We start from the raw sequence: 21,434 nt of genomic DNA, 5'->3' as shown, positions 1-21,434 counted from the left end.
CCTGATTTTGTTTTTATTGTCACAAATGTCAAAGAAGCTTAGTGTCAAATAAACTAGTTCTCGTGTTGCTTCTCATTTTTTTTTCATTTTTTAACTTAGCACTTCTTCATTCCTGGCCTCTTGGAGCCTTGTTCACCTCATGTGGTGCTTTTGATACAATCCCACCTTAACTCTTGGACAGAGCACCTCACCTGTGCCCTGTCTTTAGTATTTTCTCCAAACTGTTTTTCTGCTGTTCTTGAGGCTTGACTTCCTAACATGTGACAGGTCTTCCCCATCATTGTGTCCACTAATTCTCTGTGTTTTCCCACCAGGTCTCTTCTTGTTGTTTCATCCTTCTCCAGCTAGGAAGAAATTTCAAAAGAATGGAATGAATTTGAAGTTAAAATCTATTAGAAAATGGTGATCACATAAACACCAACATAGGTAGTTGTACTCAGTAATATAAAGGGCTAATAGAAAATATTTTGACCCAAAAGCCAGGTTGTGAAATGAAGCAAAGTCCCTAGTAAAACTGCTTATAGGAAAAGAACTTTTCCTTGGCATTTAAGCTTTCACAGAGAAATATATGCAGTGTTTGCCTATCTTGAGGCAGTTTCTGGGCTGAAGATTCAAATCTCTTGAGCAGGAGTAAATTTCCTCAGGAAAGCCAAGCCTTTGCTCATTAGCCCAACCTGCCTTAGGTTTTCCTACAGTCTTTTTCATGTGGTAGGTATCTGTATTTGCTGTTACTTAAACTGAGCTTGAAATTAATTGATACGGACTAAAGTTTCACATAGACATTTGGAAATAAGCTAGCCAAGTGTTGCATAAATATGCAATTAAGTTCCCCATGCTATAGAGGCCTTCCTTGAAAAAGTTGAATTTTTATTCCTTTCCAAATTTTTATTCCTTCTCCAAAGGGAGAAGAGCTTTAATTTGTAAAAATTTCCAAAGCATTTCCATGTCCTTATGTGAAAGATGCTACAGGAATACAAAATGTGATTGTTTCTCTGTAGTGAAACTGGAAGTGTTAATGTTCCAGTGTTTCACAGGATATCACAATACACAGATTTTGTGTTGTGAATTGGTATTCACTATACCTTTTTTCTTTATTTTTCTGAACATGTTTATTTTTTATTTGCAGTGCTATTTGTCTTTTTCTCTTTCCCTTTTTTTTTTTTTTTGTAAACAACAGTACTCAATGACAAATACCAGCAGAAAGAAGCAGAGACTGAGGAAATGATTCAAAGTTCTCGGTGGCAGTGGGAAGAGGAGCAGCAAAGATTTGCAGTGGAAGTGGATAGAGATAACATCCTCAGAGAATACCTCGCTAGAATGGAATTCCTTATTAAAGAAAAAGCTGAAAGAGAAAGGGCTTGTAAGGTATGGTGTATTAATAGATGGAAAGTTCCATTAGATGCTGGCTGAAAGTTTTTTGGTGAAAAGTGTGGGGTGGGTTGGGGTTTTTCTGGTTTAAGGGGGAAAAAAAACCCCAAAAAGCTAAATACTGCAGAATACTTCTGAAGATTACAGCTTTGTGGAGAGCTTTGTGGATAATTGGCTAGCTGAGAAAGGCCACTGCGATGTGATACCGTTGGATAAGGATAGGGGAAACAAGCTGGGGATTAAGTAATCAGTGTCCAATCACTGACAAGGGTCATGGTGACCTTTGCTGCAACATGAAGATGAGGGAGAAAATCTTTTGCCAGAAAAATGAAGATAGCCTAGGTAGAATAGCCACAGGAATGTAAACATAGAAACAAAATAATCATTAGAGCATAGAAGTAGGTGTGGTTGATTCATGTGTGTTTTAACCAATAATGAGCTCAGCTTTGCAATATGTATAAGCTTCATTAACACCAATATAAATACGTGTGAGCTATCAATAAACTTTGAGATTTGCTGTTCACGCATATTGTGTGCTGCAATTCTTCCGCCGTTCACGACACAGCTTTATGAAGTTTCACTTAGTGTGTAATGCTGGTTTGGGGCTTTGATGGAAGGTGTTGTGGCTGTTTGTCATGGGAAACACCTAACCCAAGTTATCAGTACACAGTGGTAGTGAAAACAGAGGAGCTTGTGGACAGGACCTAAGGTCCTTCTCAAAACAAGCAGAAACACAAGTCACTTTTCATTCAAAGCTGATTCTTACATAGGTAGGGCAGGATATAGGCTGTGAACAAGCCTGCTTTTAGATAGAGTTTTTTTTTAAGTTGCTAGGTGCAGCAGGGTAAGCTCTGAGTTCTGGCTAACAGTAAATGGATGAGTTAGTTTGAGGAGGCTCTGGAAGAGTATTGCCTTCTGTTGTGTACAGTGTTTTGTAGAAGCTATCTTCAGAGAGTTTAATGCTGCATCAATAGATCAAAGTTAAAAAAGTATGCCATGCTCTGTCAAGTGATGTTCGTCCTTGAAAAAGGACAAAAGAAGCAGCAAATGGCTCAGGACATTGTGTTCTCTGTCAGTTCCCTGGCAGTGTTCTCTGCCAGTGGTTGTAGGGGCTTTGTTGGTTAATGTATTCAAGCGACAAAATTGAAATTAATTAACATGAGTAGACCAAGATTGCCATGAATATATGTAGCTCGTGAAACAGGTCAGTGTGAGCTGTAGGGTTTCAGAATCTTGACGTTGTGTTGTGTATTTACAGGCCTGGTTTAAATCTCCTTTAGTTATTCTGAGTTATAAAATGAAAGCTAAGGAGATTTAATTGTGGTCTTAATACATGCAGAGAAGTGGGATTCTGAGCATGTAGGCAAATCCAGGCTGGAAAAACTGCACTTCACAAACTGTAATTCTGAAATTGGCTGTGAAAATGCTGAGGTAGGCATGGGAGTGCAGTGATAGAATATTTGAAATGTGTGTCTGGAACACGCCGGAAAAGTAGTCCTCTGCTTTGTGATCGTGATGAGCTCTGTTGGGCACATCCTGGCCCAGGATAGGAGGGGTTGGATTCGATAGGAAGGGCAATAGCATCACCTCGTGGTTAGGGAGGAGATCATATCCCTGCACGTTTTTTTCCTTAGAATACTTGGGAGATTGTGTTGTTTACACGCGGTAGAAAACCAACCAAACAAAATAAAACAAAATCCAGCCATGTCTTTCATGAGCAAATATTTGCAGGTGGCTATGGGGATAGTATTAAACAGTCATACTGCCTCCAAAAAGTTCAGAAATGCTTCAAAACTCTGAAATCCTGCAGCTCATACTGACTTGTTTAACAAGCTTCGTATATGCATGACAATTTTAGTTTACTGATGTTAATTACATTTCCAGTATAAAATGTTTTAAAATTTTTTGGAGTATTTTACAGCAAACTATGTATTAATTATTTCATATTTCCCAGTTCACTTTAGTTAATATCTGGAAGATAAACTTGAAGAAATAAATATATTTCCAGGTATATATATCCGTAGAAATTGTTAATTTTGGATTATTGATTTACTTATTCATTGATTTTGCATTCTGAAGGGAAGAAACCTGTCTTGCTGGACATGCAAAGCTAGAGGATTAGCTTAAATTTGGTCCAAATTCATATGGACTATGGGGATTTTGTAGCAGTGACTTCACAGAGCTGCAGAGTCCAGTCATGTCAGTAATTCTCCCAACCTGTAGCTTAGTTCAGTTTCTGTATGCAGAAATTGAAGTGGGGACCATCTTATTTTATTCTACTGAGGGCTTCATATTTCTTAAGTTTTTAAAGTAATTCCGTTTCTACAAAGAAGAAAATCCTTTTCAGAATAGCGGAAAATTAAATTATTTGGTCTATGGGAGTAATTGTCTCTCAAAACATCTGAAGTTTTAGCAATTAAAATCATGACAAAAATGAACTTTTGTCCCCATGTCCCCATCCCCATCATTTTCCCAAATGCACCATGTTTCTAACATTGCCACTGAGCTGGGACACAGAAGAGATTGGAAAAGCTGCACTCTTTCAGGGAAAGATTTCCTGTGGAGATCTGGATCTGATTTTAGTGTTACCACAGAAGGTCATGTTCACAGTGATTTTTGGGCCAACAGAGATTTCTTGGTGGTCAATTAAAAGCATGCCTGCATTGGGTAAACACTTCTGTTAACATGTGCTGGCATCTGAGATTTTAAAATTCTAACATCATCATCTGATATGTGTTGTGTTGTGTTATTATGCTCCCCCGGTTTCAGCTGGAATGTTCTGTTACCCCCTTTTTCTGTATAATGGTTCTGTCTGGAATTCCCCTCTTTCCCAGTTATCTGTCCATCACCGGTTACCCTGGAAACCCGCACCCTTTCTGTCACCCCCAAATGCCCCCCTTTTATCCAGAATCTTCGGTGCTATACATGGAATTATTGGGCCAGGGACCGGGGTCCCACCTTTGAGCTCTCTCGGTTGGCTACCCGTCCTGTCACTCTGATAAAGCCCGCGCTCACCGTGGGCCCCCATTCGCTGCCTGTCTGAGCTCTCCCCCTCCCGTTTCTCCTATATAACACGTGTATTCCCTCCCCCCAGGGCCCTTCGGTACGGCGGCTTCCCCTGGGTGTTACTCCGCTTTCTGGAATAAAACCTGGACTGGTCCCGGTCAGGGGACACTCTCCCATCCCTGTCTGTGGTCCCGTGCCTTTCTGTCCGCCTCTGGCAGAGCTGACCGCCGAGCCGGCGCGCCCCTGTCAGCGGAGCAGCTCCCGCGCGCCGTGCCGAGAAACCGCGCACTCCTACCGCTCCTTCTGCTGGCTGGCGGGGACGGCGGCTCAGGCGGACCTTTAAAGTCATGGCCGCTACAGATTTGGCGCCTAATGTGGGGCAGGTTTGTGTTCTCTCGGCACTCACGGCGCCAGTAAGCGCCTCGCCAAAGAGGACCGCGGGACCCGCGTACCGAGACAAACAGTCTCAATTGGCCACGAAATCCCCCTGGGGGTGAATTCGGCGGCGTTTTAGCACGCTGTACTCCCCAGGGACGGGACGGCAGCTCCGAAGCACCTCAGGAGTTGTCTCGGGACAGGACACCACTTCAGACGGTTTTTTTTTTCGCCCTCGCTGGATTCTGTGAGTCTTTTTCTCCCCCTTGTCCTTTTAACCCTTTTATTCCTCATTGGCCTGGGCGGGCAGAGGCAATTTTCCTCTTTCCTTGATTTCTTTTTCCTTTTCCTGAAGTGGTGGGTGGTTTGAGCTGCTCTTAACATCTCTGCAATGGGTGCAAAGCAGCCAGCAGCTCAAGAGAGAGCCTTTATCCAAGTTGGGGATATCCTTGCTGGGGGGGGGGGTCTCATATTCCAAAAAAGGAGTAGAAAAAATTAATAAAGTGGCTGTTTTCTCAATTTCCTGAAGTTTCCACTGACCAATTAGATAATTATAGTTTTTGGGATCTCATAACTAAGAAATTACACGACTCGAAAAAATGGAGAGACAAAACTGGCAAAAATCAGCTTTTGGTCCTCCCAAGTTAAAGCGTTGTTAAAATCAGGTTCTAAATTGAGAAAACAGTCCTGTTCTTCGAGTTTGCAACCCAGTTCTCCCTCTAACCCTGATCCTAGCCCTTTTCCCTCCCCTGCCTGTCCTAATACTGGCATTCTGAGAAGAGCAGCTCGCTCCAGCAGGGCACAGCGTGGTCATCTTTCCCCTGGCTCTTCTCAGAAATCCCAATCCCACTGCCCTAGGAGTCCTGGCCAGACTGTTAGGGGATCTTTTCCTTCTCCCTTTCTCCCGGTTCCCAAATCCCCAGTTAAAACCTCTCAAGTTCATTTTCAGCTCCCCTCCCAAGATGGCTCCTGTGGAGCACAAAATGGAGGGGACCACATGGCTTTTCCCGCCCTTTTTCCATCTTCTTCCCACAATCCTTTTCGGTCAAAAAAACCCCCTTTTGTCTCTCCACACTCCTCCTAACTTCCCTCCCCCCACCTCCATCAGTACCTCCCCTTTCTCCTCCCCCTCTCTACAAAGCACACCCACCAACTCCTCCCTTGGGGTGGCACCTTCGTCATCTGATGCCCCCGTCCAGTCCTCCAACAAGTCCTCCAGCCACTCCCCCTCCCCTCCCCCTTCCGGTTCCCACGCTTCAGCATCCGGGGGGAGGGGGGAAGGGACCCGGGATCCGGAGCCGGTTTCCATCCCATCAGTGGCTCTGGTCTCATACCACCCTGAGGGGGCGGGGGGAACCCAAGCCCAGTGGACTCCCTTTCCCCACCACCAAATTAGAGATCTCTGCAAGGCCCAAAAGGATTTCTCCCGGGAGAGTGAATACTTCCAGGGGATGTCGGGTCCGGCTGTCTGTCTCTGCCCCGACACGGGTAGAGTGGTTCTTTGGTGGGCACGATGCAAAGGACGAGTCTGGACTCTTCAGCTTTCGGTCTTCAGGTTGTTTATTATTTCTTATCTACAAAATTTTTCTGTCTGCCCAACAGAGGTCTGATCTGCAGGCAGTCACAGGCACTCTCTGACCACCCACGGGGCGGTCATGTCTTTTTATACTAAAACCTACGTATACAATATTTACCTTTATTTCCCAATGCTTTTTGCCCATGTTAGCAAGTGCACCTTCACCATAAACCAATCCCCAAGTGCCAACATCATCACAGGAGATGGAGGACAAGAAGAAGAAAGAAGAAGGACAAGACACGCCCTGATCCCTCCATCTTGTCTCCATAACCCCCCTGTACCAAAAACCTTAAAGTCTATATCTCACCCTCTAAATGTGTCTCTTTTACACCTTTTACTCTAAAGTGATTCTCTTGTCCTCAGACTCTTGTTACTTCTGTGGATGGATCAAAATCAAGCCACCAAACACTCTTGGCAACATTCCAGGGTTTTCGAGACCCCCAAGGGTTCTCCTGGCATCTCTGGACATCAGGAACGATGTGCTGAGATCCCACAAGGGGATTCTAAGGGCCACTTTAGCAGGAGCAGAAGTCGCTCCCTATGACCTTCGGAAACTTTTCTCGTGCCTCCTCAACCCCACTGAATATGTGATGTGGGAGGCGGCATGGAGAAGGGAGGTGGTGGGGATCCTTCCCTCTTTGTGGGTGAACCCCCACACGGGGCTCGATCGTAATGGTGAAGGCATCTCGGTTGAACACCTGTGTGGGGAGAGAGTTTTTGCTGACAGGCCGTTCCAGGCCAGAATCATCCCGCCTGAAGTATTACGGGAGAGCTGGAGAGCAGCAGAGAGGGCTTTTTTAAGGTTGCCATCAGGGGTGCCCCAAATTTCCTATTCAAAGATCATGCAGCAAGCTGACGAGCCATTCATTCTTTTTGTTGAGCGTCTCTGGAAAGCCACTGAATTGCAGGTGCAGGGGAAGGAGACCAGGAAAGAACTCCCAAAGGAAGTGGCCTCCACCAATGCCAATCCAGCCTGCAGGGATGCTATCTTGAGCCTGCCACTGGACCCTCCTCCAACCCTGCAGCGGATGCTGGAGATCTGCGCCCACAAAGTCTCCTTGGCTTCCAGGGACCTTGACCCAAGGGCCCGACCACCGCCCAGACGCGTTGCTGCTGCTGATACCTGGGATGCCACTACAGTTGACCCTGCTCCTGCTTCCCAGATGAGCCATCCACCGCCATCCAGTACCCCTGGGCCGGTCCACAGGGGTACTTCCCCCTGCCATCTGTGTGGACAGTTAGGGCATTGGATGCCTGACTGCCCCCTGCGGAAGCAGTTTTATGAGTTTAAAAGGGGGCAGGGACTTCGGGGGAACCCCCTACCAAAAAACTACGAGCTGAACGCAGTTCCCCCTTGCGTGCAGAAATAAATAAGGCGGGTTCAACATCATTATGCAGGGAGGGGAAAAAGGGAAAACCACCTGGCACCTCAACCAAATGTGACTTTTTTTTACCGGACTTGTCATGCTTATCATGCCTCCGACCTATGCCCATTCTAACCACCTTTTCCAAAATTGAACCTTTCAGGCTGCAGCTGACGGAGCCACTCCATCTGAAGGACTCCGATTTTCATCTTGTGACTGTGTGCCCGGAGTGCCCAGATAACTGGGGACGGATCAGCTGTGGGTATGTAGTTGTCGGAGACACAAAATTCACACCATCAGAGGTAAACATTGTCCCGGGTCTCTTGACATCAGACCTGGGGCAATTCTCAGTGGGGCTGTACTGTGTCCGCCCTCCCCTCTTCCTGCCCAAGGGACAGATTATTGCTCAGGCCATTCCAGTGCCTGAGCTAACCTGGGTCCCAGGACCGCCCTCTACACCACCTCAAGACGAACATCCTACGGTGGCCTGGGCTCAGATCCTTGGGCAGGAGAAACCAAAAATTACTTGTCAACTCTTGAGGGGAGGAGACCAAATACCCCTTAAGGGTCTTTTGGACACAGGGGCAGATGATCATTCCTTCTCGGGAATGGCCGTCGCATTGGGAATTGCAGGACGTGGCTGGTCATGTCCGTGGTGTTGGGGGTCTTCAATTGGCCAAACAATCAAAGAGCACCGTGCAAATTAAGGGGCCGGATGGGCAATCAGCGTCTATACGCCCATTCGTTTTGGATTATATGGAACCCCTGTGGGGGAGGGACCTCCTTGCCCAGTGGGGAGCCTGAATTGACCTACCAGTGGCTCCTCAGGTTTTTCAATTAGCAGTCGCTGCTGAGCGCTCTACCTGGAAACTGAATTGGAAATCGGACAAACCAGTATGGGTAGCGCAGTGGCCGCTCAATGAGCTCGTCAAGGAGTAGTTACTTAAAGGCAACCTGGTGGAGACCATGTCAGAGTTTGGAACTCCCCAGTGTTTGTCATCAAAAAGCCAAACAAAGATAAGTGGTGGCTCCTTCACAACCTCCGACAAATTAATAATATTATTGAAGATATGGGTCCCCTCCAACCCGGGATGCCATCCCCGACGATGCTCCCTCAAAATTGGAATCTGGCAATTATAGATATCAAAGATTGTTTTTTCCATATTCCACTTCACCCGGACGATGCCCCGGGTTTTGCCTTCACGGTTCCTGCCATCAACCGTAAGGCCCCAAGCAAGCGCTACCATTGGTGTATTCTTCCTCAGGGGATGAAGAACAGCCCTGTGATTTGCCAGTGGTATGTCGCTTCCTTGCTGTCCTCCATTCGTGCAGCCGCCGAGGATGCAATAATATATCATTATATGGATGACATCCTCGTTTGTGCTCCGACCGACAACATACTCACACACGCACTTGACCTGATAATCAATGCATTGACTGCTGCAGGGTTCGAGCTTCACCAGGACAAGATTCAAAGGATGCCACTCTGGAAGTATCTGGGTTTGGAGATAAATAAGCGGACCATTGTTCCGCAAAAATTGGTTATTCGTAGAAATATCAAGACCTTGGCAGATGCCCATCAGCTGTGTGGGTCTTTGAACTGGGTAAGGCCTTGGCTGGGTATTCCTACTGATGTCCTAGCCCCTCTTTTCAATTTATTGAAAGGGGGAGAGGAGCTTAGTTCTCCTAGGGCCCTTACTCCAGAGGCTCAGGTAGCACTGGAAAAAATCCAGCAATCCATTTCGGCCAGGCAGGCCCACAGATACCAACCGGGTCTCCCATTCAAATTTATCATTTTAGGGAAATTGCCACACCTCCATGGGGTGATTTTTCAATGGGATGATTCTATCAAAGGCAAGGACCGAGGCTCGGAGGACTGCCTCTTGATCACAGAGTGGGTTTTCCTCAGCCACCACAGGTCCAAAAGGATGACACGGCCATCAGAGCTGATGGCAGAATTGATCAGAAAAGCAAGATCGCGGATCAGGGTGTTGGCGGGGTGTGACTTTGAATGCATCCACATTCCAATTAAATTAGAGTCGGGCCAATTCAAAAGGAAAACCTTTGATGAACTGCTCGAGATTAATGAAATGTTGCAATTTGCACTGGACAGTTACACTGGCCAAATTGCAGTTGATTGGCCAGCCCACAAATTGTTTAATCAAGAATTCTCATTATCATTAAAAAGAATTCAGAGCCAAACCCCTTTGGAGGCACTGACTGTGTTTACCGACGCGTCTGGAGCATCCCACAAGTCAGTAATGACTTGGAAGGATCCTCAGACTCAGCGGTGGGAGGCCGATGTTGCCAAGGTGGAAGGTTCTCCACAAGTAGCTGAGTTGGACGCTGTTGTCAGGGCCTTTGAGAGGTTCTCTAAACCATTCAATCTTGTAACTGATTCAGAATATGTCTCTGGGGTAGTGTCCAGAGCTGAAGAAGCAGTTCTTCAAGAAGTGTCCAACATTCCCCTATTTAACTTGCTCTCAAAATTGGTAAAACTGATCTCCCACCGAGAGCAACCTTTCTTTGTGATGCATGTCAGGTCACACACTGATCTGCCGGGGTTCATTGCAGAGGGCAATCGAAGAGCTGATGCCCTGGCTGCTCCTGTTCAGATGGCCCCGCTCCCAGATCTGTTTGGTCAAGCTAAGATCAGCCACCAGCAGTTCCATCAGAATGCCCCTGGCCTGGTTCGTCAGTTCCAGCTCACACGCAAACAGGACAAGGAGATCGTGGCTACATGTCCACAGTGCCAGTCCCATGAGCTCCCATCACTCAGCTCTGGAGCTAACCCCCAAGGTCTTTCTAGCTGCGAGGTGTGGCAAATGGATGTTACACATATCCCTTCTTTCGGCCACTTGAGTTATGTACATGTTTCAGTGGACACTTTCTCCAGTGCAGTCTACGCCTCCGCCCACACAGGTGAGAAGGCAGCTGACGCCGAAAAACATCTTGTGCAGGCGTTTTCTGTCCCGGGCATCCCCAAGGTCATCAAAACCGACAACGGCCCAGCATACAAGTCCAGGGAACTGCGAAGTTTCCTGCAGCAATGGGGAACAGAGTACAAAACAGGCATCCCCTATTCCCCAACAGGCCAAGCCGTGGTGGAGAGGACCCACCAGAGCCTTAAGAGGGTTTTAGAGCAACAACATACGGCTGTGAAGGTGGAATCTCCCCATGTCCGTCTCGCAAAAGCACTTTTTACTATCAACTTTCTAAACTGTTCCTTTGAGAATTTAAATCCTCCAATAGCGTGACACTTTGGGCAACACAACCAGCTGCAGCTGAAAGCCAGGCCTCCGGTCCTAGTTAAGGACCCGGAGACCTGGAAAACAGAAGGGCCTTTCGACCTGATTCCCTGGGGGAGGGGATACACTTGCGTGTCCACTCCCTTGGGGCTTAAGTGGGTACCATCTAAGTGGGTCAGGCCCTTCCTTCCGAAAAAGGCACCAAAGGTTGGAGGCGTGGCACAGGTTGAGGAGGCTTGTTGGAGGAGGAGGCAGCAACCCTTTTCCCTTGACTTTGATGTCCTCTAAGTTTCCCTCTGGGCAGAACCAAAATTTTAAGTTCACCTTTTCACCCTGTTTTCTTTGATGTTTCAGTGACACCCCATTCAAATGGCCTTCTCTCCATCTACCATCTTGCTGCTGGTGACAGCACTCAGGTCCCACTTTCTCCCTTCAGGCACCTGGATTGTCCCTCAGCCCAAAGCCCATATCTGGAAGACGCTCGTGAAAGTCCTCGGCCAAGATCACATCTGCCTCAACACCGCATCAGCAGAGGACCCGATGTCGTCCTGCCTTGTGGGGATCCCTCTCTCTCCTAACGATTTCCTATCTCCCCTTGCTACCTCCTTCGCTCCCCTGATAACCCAAAGAGTTGCCTATTCTCTCGGTTTTAATCCCACAGATGGCTGGAAAGACAGAATCCAAGGTTTGACACCTTTGGATTCCGAACCCTTAAAATTTGAATTGCTCGGCTCTGCCAGTGCCTCCCTCTGTATTCAGTTTATGTTCACTCCCAACCCTCTAGATAGATCATTTCAATCAGTTAGGCAGTTCAAAAAAGAATACATTGCCAATTTATGGTGTGGAATCGTTGCCCATATAGAGATGGCTTCCACCTTTGATTATAAACTTTTATCCCTACCCCGTGGTGTGTTTTTAGTTTACGGGGACTGAGCATGGGGAGGCATCCCCTCTCGCCTTATCGGAGGCCCTTGTACTTTCGGACAGCTGTTGCTGTTTACACCCAACAAAACCCAAATTAATAATTGGATTTTAAAAAATGTCACACTGAATTTGGCCCGTTCCAAAAGGGATCTTATAAATCTTGACCCAGAGTGTGACTCCGAAATTATTCATTGGTCTAAACCAAAAGGAGTTGCGGTCACTGTGTTTTTGGCCTGGGTATCCGCAGCCAAGGCTCTAGGCGAATTGGCCCACCTAGAGTGTTGGGTAGCCAAACAAGCCAATCTTACATCAGCCACATTATTGGACCTCCTATCAGAAGATGAAATTACAAGGAAGGCGACTTTGCAAAATAGAGCAGCCCTCGACTTTCTGCTCCTCCTTCACAACCACCACTGTGAGGAATTTGAGGGCCTCTGCTGCCTCAATTTATCATCAAGGGCCGAGGACGTGAGAAGTGCCATCAAAAAAATGCGAGGCATGGTAAACGACATAAAGAAGGAAACATCAGACTGGCTGGGGGACATCTTTTCAGGATGGGGCTTTTCAGCCTGGATGAGGTCAATTCTAAAAACTGTTCTGTTGGTTCTTTTTATTTTAGTTGTAGTTTTAGTTGTTTGTTCTATAATTGGGAGTCTGATGAAGAGACTGCTGGGTAGGATTGTTCCTACCCTCGAGGTAAACCAGGTGGTGGCTCTGGGACCATACAGCGAAGCAGAAGCTTTGGAATCGGATCGATCGGAGGCCTCCTCAGCCGTGGATGACGACCAATGGGCTTCTGCACCTTTCATCCTGAACTCAGACTGCCTTAGTCAGACTCAGTTCACCTCATTTTAAGTTTTTGGTTTTTTTTTTTTAAACGAAAAACGGGGAGGTGTTGTGTTATTATGCTCCCCCAGTTTAAGCTGGAATGTTCTGTTACCCCCTTTTTCTGTATAATGGTTCTGTCTGGAATTCCCCCTCTTTCCCAGTTATCTGTCCATCACCGGTTACCCTGGAAACCCGCACCCTTTCTGTCACCCCCAAATACCCCCCTTTTATCCAGAATCTTCGGTGCTATACATGGAATTATTGGGCCAGGGACCGGGGTCCCACCTTTGAGCTCTCTCGGTTGGCTACCCGTCCTGTCACTCTGATAAAGCCCGCGCTCACCGTGGGCCCCCATTCGCTGCCTGTCTGAGCTCTCCCCCTCCCGTTTCTCCTATATAACACGTGTATTCCCTCCCCCCAGGGCCCTTCGGTACGGCGGCTTCCCCTGGGTGTTACTCCGCTTTCTGGAATAAAACCTGGACTGGTCCCGGTCAGGGGGCACTCTCCCATCCCTGTCTGTGGTCCCGTGCCTTTCTGTCCGCCTCTGGCAGAGCTGACCGCCGAGCCGGCGCGCCCCTGTCAGCGGAGCGGCTCCCGCGCGCCGTGCCGAGAAACCGCGCACTCCTACCGCTCCTTCTGCTGGCTGGCAGGGACGGCGGCTCAGGCGGACCTTTAAAGTCATGGCCGCTACAGATGTGGTCTCTCCTCCTCTATTGAACTCTCTACTGCAATACTTTATCTTTGAAAAAGTACCTCTTGATGTATTTATTTATTCATGTACCTATTTATCTTTGGGAGACAAACGCTGCCCTGAACAGCATTGCCAGGAAGTTGAAGGATATGGAGGCAGAGCACGATGGCTGCAGCAAGATCCTGAGGCTTCAGGCCAAGCATCTGGATTTCAAGAATACACGACAGGAGTATCTCATCAAAGAACTGTAAGTAAAGCTTTCTCCCTGCTGCTGGGAGCCTCAGCAAGCATTGGCAAAACTGAGCAGTTTCATTTTTGAAACCTCTGAGTTAGGCTATGAGTGCCTTGTGTTTGATGAACAAAATGCAGAGCATCACTTGGCAGGAAAGGTGGATTCACTAACTGAAGTGCTTAGAGTCAGCTTCAGTCTCACATACTTGCTACTTTGCTTTACCTGTCCAAAATGAATGACTTCACTTGTATCTGTGTAACTTTAGGTGTCTTAAATGACTTTTTTTTCTTGATCTTTGTTGCATCACTTGAAGGCAGGAGTCCTTTTGGAGTGTATTGTTCTTTTCAAATCAGTCATCAGTCTAAGTGAAAATATTTTTTGACAGGAAACAGTGTAGTTAAAATTGCATGTGAGTTTCTATTATAGCAGCTCTGTAGTTACCGCTATTGCTAGAAGCATTTTTTCAATTGAAATTCCATGTCCAGGCCTTTACATGGAGATAAGTATCTGTGAGTATAAAAAATGCAGCAAGAACATAATCCTACATCAATTTCTTTAACTAAACAAAAACTTTTATTTTAATATTCTGGATATGTAATTGTTTTCTTTTACTTATTTATTGATATGTGTTTTCACAGTTCCAAAGTGCAAGTAGTTCAGATACCACAAATTGGTTTATGGAGTCCCAATAAACTGAAGAAATTAAGTTGTCTTTGCATGATGTTATCATCTTTCTGGACTTGAATATTTTCAAAATGTACTTTTAGGCAGAAACAGTGAAAATAAAGAAACTGGAAGAAGATGCTGCAGCAGCAAGATTAGCACATATACAATGTAAATCTGCTACAGAAATCATGCAGGTAAACTTTTAGTTAAATATGTGGTAGAAGTTTACAATGAAACAGAAGATGAAAGAAGATGTACCTTGTAAAGGTACAATCTTTGAAAAATGCCAGGACTTCCTTGCTCCAGTGAAAACACTGAGTAGATTTTTTGCAATGAGTGTCAAAATTGCAAAAGGTAATAGAAAAATATCTCCTATTCTCAGGGGACTATCAAGTTAATAGAATAAATATTAAAATAAAATGTCACATTCTTATGTTTGAGAGTTCAAAGTAGCATTGAAACAGTGAGGGGAAAGGAAATGTTTCACAATAGTTAAACTGTTAAAATGTTCTGTCCTATATCTTTGGAATGTGTGCTTAGATAATTTTGGAGATACAGTGCATACATCCAACTTCTCTAGGTGTGAGATATTAATGCATCCTGAGACTGCAGTTTCAAATTTCAGCTGAGTACATTTTGGCTTCAAAGCTATTATATCTGCAGTTACCAGAGAAGTTTGAATACATGAAAAAATGTAATATGTATACTTGAATATCAAATTCTTGTGTTATTAAACTGTATCACACAGGGTTTGATCCATTAAAGCAATTAGGGTTTATTTTAAAAAACAAGTATGAAAAACCTGTAAGATAATTGCTCAGTGATCTCATACTGACTAACAAAGCCTTCCTATTGGACTTTTGAAAAACCAGACGAGAAAACGAGAAATAATATCATCTTTTTTTTTTCACCAATAAGCATTGACACTTTCTCAGTTATTTTCTTATGACCTTCTCTAAGTACAGTCCCTTAGATTTCTGAAGTGATAATTAAATAAGTAGTGATGATTCAGTTTTCTTGATTCCTTCTCTACTTCTACAACATACAAAGGAACTGGAGGGTAGCATTCCTTGAAGTTAGAGATTTATCTTTTATAGGTGAAGAACTGGTAAGGTTTCCTTCCTTGTTTATGTACATGAACAAGCTCCACATGCGCTTTGCTCTGAGTGCAAGTGTAGTGTTTACTGTTAATCCCACCTTTTTACGAGTCTACTTAAAAAAATAGAATTCCCCTGGAAAACTTCAGTAATACAAATAATTGAAAACAGGAAAATCCAAACTCCATGAAAGGACAGCAGAATGTGCTTTTGGTCAGCATATCTATTTCTCTCTGTTTTGAACTTTATGTATTAATACGTTTTTACATTGTTCAACGCTTTCCAATGCCGTATAGAATTAATAGAATGTATTCAGCTGTAAAAAGCAGAACAGAACAGCAAACAGCATTAAAGACCATGGTAGTCTTTCCTAACTTCCTTTAACTGCTTCCTTATCACTTGGTAGTTGAGAATTCAAGAACTTGAAGGCGCTTTGAATGAAGAGTAACGTGGCAGGAGAGAAGCTTTTTCAGGGGTATCAAGGAAAGATTTCAGAGAGTCAGAAAATGCACATGAGAGAGGAAAAAAAGTGTAAGTTTCCTTTTAAAGCTGTTATAAAATGACAGTAGACACTTTGAGTACAACTTGTAGTTTACATTCCCTGCAATTTTCAGTCAGCAGAAAATCTGGTGCAATGTGCCAAACCAAACTAAAGGTTCAGAACCTGGCAGTCCATTAATAACAGGCCCATATCAGTAACCAAAGGTATTGTGAATGGTACAGATAATAACTGGCCTATTACAGATCATTTGCCAAATAAAAAATTTTGAAAATCATAGTTATGGTTAGGTCCAGCCTGCAGCAGTGGTTGGGGTGAGTGTAGGAAAACATAGCCAGCAGGTCTAGAAAAGATGGCTTTCCTATATACACTTAGATTATTATGAAGACATTATTTTCCACTTATGTGACTCAGCTGGATCTCTAAGACTCCCGTTATCTATCATTTATAGTGGGTAATCTTTGTTTTCAACTTTTGAATGGCTGTTGAAAGCTTTAAATGGTTAAAAAATATCAAAATGCGTGAGAGCAGAGGAAATCTCTTGGGATGTTTCCTGGCCAGCACAGTCTGCTGTGCCTGTGGTAGCAGAACTTGGGTGAGCTCTCTTTCAGCCTGGAGCTATATGGCTCTGTATACACAGGTGTTTATGTTGACTTACACAAGTAGTAGTGGAGAAGGAAAGAAACTGTTTTTTCCTACAAGAAAGGAAGTTTGTGGCCTGAGCAACTCATACAAGATTCATGGTGATGGAGATGTTTTTAGTAAGATACTTAAAACTTGAGCTGGAAAAGCCTTTGTCATCCTCTGCAAACATCAATTTGAAGCAAGCTTTTGGTTTTCCTGACGCTGTGCCTAAATGCTCAGGCAATCTTTTTAAATTCTTCCTTGGATTCCTGTCTCTGCTTCTGTCTCCTTTATATACTATTGTTTGGCCTTGGAGTTTCCTCTTCAGCTGCCTGTTTCGTCATGCCGGGCTCTTGATATATCTGTTTTCCTGACTGACACAGTACAAGAACAGATTCAAATTCTGGATAGTTTGCTTTAAAAGTCACTCCAGAGTAGAGTCAGGCATGTGGAAACCTTAAGAGCGAGAACTGTACTTGAAATCAGGATTGATGATGCAAGATGTGACATGGTCTCTCTGAAGACCATGAAGCTGTTGTGTTAATTAAAATATGAAGAATTCTGTTTCTTATATGTAACTTTGAGGTCATATCCAAATAATCTTATGAATTGCATGTCACGAGGCTTGGTAGCTGAAAATATAACCTCTTGAAAAATCTTTCTTAGAAGGAATATAAATTTCTTCATTCAATTAAGAAAGGCAAGCAGTTTCAGCATCCATGTGATGTGCTAAAGTGGTATCTGGCAAATCCATTGATTATCCTTTAAAAGAGCACAGTGCATTTGCCAAAAGTAATTTTGGGTAAAGTATCTTTGTGTGGAAACTTTCCAGTTTACAGAGACAGCGTTTATCCTCCAGTGTGCAATGGAAAGACCAGGTTGAGGAAAGGAAGGAAACTGAAGAATCCCCTGGGACATTAGTGACTCCTCCTGGCAGCTTCAGCCTGCATGAAGGCTCAATAGTAAGGAAAAAAATGTGGCACACATCGTTTAGTTTAGGTGTTTTTTAAAACATACTGTCAAAATATGCACTGTGCTGAAGATTTGCTGCATTTGCTGTGCTGAGCTGTGGAAGAACTCTGCTATACTCTTACCCTTTTTGTTATTATGCTACCTTTTAAAAAATTTAATACATGAATAAATGTAACCAATGCCTTGGAGAAGCTAATTTGAAAATTGTTTTTTTAAGTATGGGTAGGATGTACTGGCATTCCTAATTAAGGCATTTTGTAGATATGGATCGTCATTTCATGTGAAGAATGTTCTGTCTTTCTACCCAACTTTTTTGTCACGTTTCATTAGCTACCATTGTAGAAATGTTTATTTCTCTTTCATACACTCTTTTAGTTTCAGTGCATGTATTTGACTGTAAAAATTGCTTGAAAATTATTTCAAGCTTTCAGATGGAAAAGCAGGGGGGGTTATTTTGTTGCTGTTTTGTTTTTTGCATGTTTTGCTGTGGATTTGGCACATTGGATGTATTTTACTGGATTATTTTCTGAAAACTTTCTCCTCTTATATGACCACTTTGGGCCTTTCTACTGTCTTTACTCAGCTACACCTTGAATAACAATTTTCCCATCTTTTTGCATAGCAGTATGGACAAAGGAAAGTTCTTAGCATGTTTAGAAAATCTCTCCTTTCATTGTGTGGTTACATTTGCTCTCTTTCTACTCTTAGCAATATAAAACTTTTTTGGTGGTGGCTTGGAAACGTCTCCTCTTTCTCTGTCAGAGCTCTGAGCATGGAAGGTGCATGAGGTCTGTTCCCTGTGGACAGGAGCAGAGACCTGCATCAGAGAGTCTTCAGATTTGTGGGTGTCTTTTGTTCACTTGATGGAGTTAGTCCACACTTTGTCTTAGTGCTGTCCACTGCCCAGGCAGATCTGTCATTCATAAACTGGAGGCAAATAAAATCAGGATCTTCTTTTTTCTTTCTGGGAGAATAACAGCTTCTTCCATGCAAGCATTAATGTATTAAAAGACATTTGCTGGCCTACTTAGCCTGAAAAAGTCATTTCATCAGGCACAAAAGGAATATATATAGAGAAAAGCAACTGTCTGCCTTAACTGTGGGCATTAATGATTGCTATTTCTAACTACAAAACACAATTGCAAGCTCAAAATATTCTGCTAGAAACTTAAAGTGCTTGCTAGTTGTTGCTGTGGTAGGAGGTTTCCTTTTTATTCTTATTCCGTAGTAAAATATATGTTATACATGACAAGAATTCAGGACAAGATTCCATTCATGATCAAGATTTCTGATAATGGAAACAGTATTTAATGCTAGACTCAAAATTAATGTTATGTTACTGAAAGGTTAAAAAAAAACATTGTCTTGCTGTCATATTCATAGAGCTGGTTGTTTTAATTGTTTTACTCAAAGGATTTCAAACCACAAGACTGTCCTGAGCAGGTGATAAAATATTCATTTTTGGAAGAGTTGTATTACTGGTTGCCTTATGAGATCAGGTATTTATTGCCTTGGATGGCTTTGCATATTTCCCAAAGCTGTTTGTATTTGTTTGGGAAGCAGAAGTGCCTGTATGTGATCCTGTTTACTCCAGTTAAATAGCTCTGATTTTGCTGCCCAAAATGAAAAAGCAGAAGGCTGTAGCAGAAACTAAGTATAGGTAACATTTAATATATTGCTGTTGGTCTTTGCTATACCCATGCCTAAATTATGTAAAAATGTCAGTGCATTTTACTTCCCTTCATTTTCCCTTCCTGCTTTCCTGACCTGTACAGTATTTTTTCATATTTTATACCACTTCTACGCTCCCTATGTTCTTTCCATTCTGGTCTGATAATCTTATCTTGATCTCTGACTGTACTGATACAGTCTTCATGGCATTTGAGAAACATTAAGATAACATTTCTGTTATCTTAATCAAAGTTTCCAAGGCACTTGTATGTACTAAAAGTATGAAGAATTGAATTTCTACTGCATGCTGTTGTTGCTAACATTTATTTATAACCTGAATCACTTTATTATACCACTGATTAAAATCACTGTAAATAAATGAGGCACAGCTTGTGGAGTTTGATGGAGCTGTAGGACTATTTTGGCCAGATATTTAATCATATATAATACATACAAAACAAAATTTTAAAATAATTTAAGTGTGTTGTGCTGCCAACTTGCCACTGCCTTGCCAGACAGTTTTCTGTGCGCTGTGCAGGTGTTGGGGCACAGTTTGAATGCACCTCAAGGTATTAACATGGGTGAATGAATTGCATCCACTAAGAGCATGGAAATTTTTATCTGTGCCAGGTCATGGTTGTGGCCCCCACAGGACTGGGATTTACTCACATACTTTATATACATACTGTGTCTAATTAGATAAATTTTGTGAAATCTATTTTCTTACTCTGCTGTAATATTATGCAATATTTTGGCTGCAATTATGAGAAATGAACTGAGGAATTTTGTAAAGCTGTGAGAATGAGCCTTGAGGGCTCATTTTCAGCTGCACGCAGCACTGCTACCACACATAGGATGCATCTCTTTTGATTTTAACATTGCCCAGCTACAGCAATTAATTTTTTTCTTTGTGTTCCAGAGGGAGATGTCCATCCTCCTGAACTTATACCAGACCCTGGCAAATGCCCAGGTGCTTTCCAGACCGACAAACGTCCCCCTGGAAGAGTTACCTTGGACAGAGCTTTGTGCCCTCTTGCATGAGAATATTGGAGCCCTGGTCTCGAACTTCAGCAAGGCTAACCAGAGGGTGAGTGTCCCCAGGCATCAGCTGCCTCTGCTGAGCTCAGTGACATTTGTTCACACTGCAGTCTGGTTAAAAAGGACTGATATTCATCCCCCCCAAAGGATTTGGACACTAACAAATAAACACCGTTTATTTTGGCTTGTCCGCAGCTCAGTTTGATGCTGTTGCTGTGGGCCTTTAGATGTGACTGGAGTGTGCATCAAGTCTCTCAGCTCCACCTTCTGTGCAGGACATTCTGAAAGGAATATCTGATACTAGCAACAGGGACCTAATTAAAAGATAATAAATTCTTCTTACTGATGAAGAATTCACAGAATGTAGTCATTTACAGTCATAAAGCAAGTTTTTCTTCTACCATAATCCATAGGCAAAATAGGCTTTCTCCAGGAATACCATTTTTAAATTACGTGTTTATGGTTCAGATCTACTATTTGAAAGAATGCCAGTGTGGGTTTTTTTGTTTAATTGTAACTTTTGGATTATGACATTTTTTGAAATACCTATTATAAAACATGTCAGCATTTGTGTGAAGGAGGAGCTGTACTTTTCTGCATGATAATAATGCAAGTGAGCTTACATGACCTCTCCTCCCAGAAAACCTTGTGGTTTTAGGAAAAAAAAGCCCCTTTTTAAGTAAGTCAGCTGGCTCCAGAGACTAAGATAAGAGTGGCTAAGCCACTCTTTAGGGTTTCACTTTGTTTTCTGGTTTATTTCTCTTTTGAAGTAGAAGAGGAAAGGGAAGGAAAGAGAAGGGAAGGGGTGAATATTGTTGGCAGTGTTTGTGGGGCTTGTATCTTTTTGTGCCTGCTTTTTAATTAAGCATTTTTATTGAGACTGATCATGAGGTCTGTAGGGCTCTTCTCATGTACTTAGCATCTGTTCTAGGATTTTAGACTGTGTTGTTTTTTTTCTACAGTTCAGTTTTCCTACAGTTCAGTGTGATCTATCTGGAAGTGTCTTGCTAATATTTTCTAGCAACAAGTGCAAGTGTGTGCATTTGGAGATCATTGTTGGCTCGGTTCATTCCTCCATTTAGTTTGCATGGGATGTGTGGTGTTAAACCACAAGAGTGAATCCTTTCATGCTTGTTGAAAACACATAATAAACTTAGGAGCTATTTATAAAGAAAACATTCTCTATGTTAGAATTCCCTGAAATTGTTTTAAAACTTAATAATAATCTGGAATGTCTTGGCTTTTCAAAAAAAAA

General features: G+C 43.4%; 1 long non-coding RNA gene across 2 annotated transcripts in view; it reads left to right on the top strand.

Annotated features, from left to right (window-relative positions):
- Positions 1-4,113: 4,113 nt before the first annotated feature.
- Positions 4,114-21,434, top strand: part of LOC143692146 (uncharacterized) — a 39,829-nt gene continuing 22,508 nt past the window's right edge. Inside the window, exons 1-7 of one of the 2 annotated variants that reach the window (XR_013180008.1) lie at positions 4,114-4,996; positions 7,853-7,951; positions 11,374-13,627; positions 14,380-14,472; positions 17,331-17,460; positions 18,179-18,311; positions 20,061-20,228. This is a non-coding gene — a long non-coding RNA (uncharacterized LOC143692146). The remainder of the gene's footprint in view (positions 4,997-7,852; positions 7,952-11,373; positions 13,628-14,379; positions 14,473-17,330; positions 17,461-18,178; positions 18,312-20,060; positions 20,229-21,434) is intronic. The other variant, XR_013180007.1, reaches the window with a different exon arrangement.

Source organism: Agelaius phoeniceus, chromosome Z (assembly GCF_051311805.1).
Source record: "Agelaius phoeniceus isolate bAgePho1 chromosome Z, bAgePho1.hap1, whole genome shotgun sequence".
In the NCBI taxonomy this organism is placed as follows: domain Eukaryota; kingdom Metazoa; phylum Chordata; class Aves; order Passeriformes; family Icteridae; genus Agelaius; species Agelaius phoeniceus.
This window is presented reverse-complemented; position numbering and strand designations above follow the sequence as displayed.